The following is a 2048-nucleotide window of genomic DNA, read 5'->3' as shown; positions in this document are numbered from 1 at the left end:
CCTCCTGCTGTCCCTCCCCGGCCAGCTGCACCTGGGGCAGCACCAGGGCTCAAAGGGAGTCTGCAGAGTGAGCGGGGCCCCTCAGGCAGGTGGGATCCCTTCACCTGGCCTGCAGGGTCCTTCAGGCAGGTGGGGTCTCTTGACCTGGCCTGCAGGGATCAGGCCAAAACCAGCAGTCCGACATCCCCCAAGGGGTCCTGGAGTGCAAGAGGGCACTCTGCAAAGTTGCTGTCACTCAGCAGCTCCTGTGTTGAGCATTTGCCCCCTGGTGGTCAGTGCTCATCATACATACTGGCCGGTCGGCTGGTCACTGGTTGCTTAGCCTTTTATATATATAGATGATTTCCTCTTCCTAAGCACTCCTCCTCTTATAGGTTTGCCTATCTCCATGACAATTCATTATTTCAGTTATACAAGTCACAAAATCTGACATCATTCTTAACTTTTCTTATTCCCTCACTGCTATTAGCCAATCCTATCAGTCTGCCTATCAGCAAAGTAAGTTTTACTGTACTGTTATTACTTTTCCTTGAGTATTTAAAAAATCTTGGATTGTTTCAAGGTAATTAAATTTTAAACATTCCTTGAATATTAGGAAAATCTGTCCACACACTTTTTATATAAAGCTCCATAAACTTGCTGTGTATCAATTTTGATTTGTGTTAATCACACCAGATTCTATAGCTAGGTGATCGAAGTCCTTCTGAGCTGAGACCTGAATAGTAATGGAATCCAGGTTACAAAAGTGGGGGAAAAAAACATTTGAGGCAAAGGAACAATAAATGAAACGTTTCTTAGTTGAGAATCAATTTAGGAATTTGTACAGACTGGAAGCAGTCCATTTTTACTACAGTGTAATAAGGAAGGCAGAGTGTAAAGAAATGATAGCTATAATTTAAGACCTGTGGGTCATAAAATGGAGTTTGTACAATATTTTCACTGGGTAAAGAATTCTAGGTTGACAGATTTTATTGTTGTTATTGTTGATTGTCAAGATTTTTAAAAGTTCAGAACACAGCCTTCTGGCTTGTATTGTATTGCTTGTATTGCTTTTAGACATCTGAAAAATTATTGCTCTTATTCATCATGAATATGCCTGTTTCTCAGGCTGATTTAATAATTTTATTTTTATCCCTAATTTTAAGCAATGTTATCTCAATATACCTTGATGAAATTTTATTCATGTCTTTGCTTTGAATTCATTGTGCTTCTTGAATTGTAGGTTTAGAGTTCGCTTCAAATTTGGAAGGTACTTGACAATTTTTTTCTATCCTATCCTCTCTCCCTTTTATGGGACTCTATTTATTTACACATGTACTAAATTTTATTATACAAGTAAGAATGCTGTGTTTATTTTATTCTTTACTCTTTCTTATCTATTCAACTTTGAATAGTTTCTATTTACTAATCTTTCTCTTTTTTTTCTGTAGCATGTAATATCTCATTAATCCCATAGAGTGTGTCATTTCTGACATTGTAATTTACATTTCTCAGAAGCTGGCTGTAGTTCCCTTTATACTTTTCATATATCTTATCATGCATCTGCTCTACTGTAATTTCTTGAACTATATAAAGTATAGTTATGCTCAATTTTTTTATTATTCTTATCTACCAGTTCTATCATCTAAGTCATTTTAGGTTTTCAATACTATCAATTAACTGTACTATTTATTATGCCACATATTTTTCTACTTCTTTGTTTTCTTGGCAATTTTGTATTTGTTGCCTGCATTCGTTTTCTACACTAGCTATAACAAAGTTGCACAAATTAAGTGGCTTAAAACAACAGAAATTTATTCACTACAGTTCTAGAAGCTAGAAGTCTAAAATCATGGTGTTGGCAGAGTCATGCTTCTTCCAAAGTCTCTAGAGGAATATTCTTCCTTGCTTCTCCCAGCTTCTGGTAGCACCAGGCATTCCTTGGCTTGTGACTACGATCTGCACATGGTCATATTTTTTGTTTTATGTCTCTGTGCCTAAATTTCCCTTGTCTGTAAGAATGTCAGTCATTGCATTAGGGTCCACCTAAGGAGCCTCATTTTAATTTC

This window comes from Myotis davidii, unplaced genomic scaffold (genome assembly GCF_000327345.1).
Source record: "Myotis davidii unplaced genomic scaffold, ASM32734v1 scaffold1586, whole genome shotgun sequence".
Taxonomy (NCBI): domain Eukaryota; kingdom Metazoa; phylum Chordata; class Mammalia; order Chiroptera; family Vespertilionidae; genus Myotis; species Myotis davidii.
Note: the sequence above shows the minus strand (reverse complement) of the source record.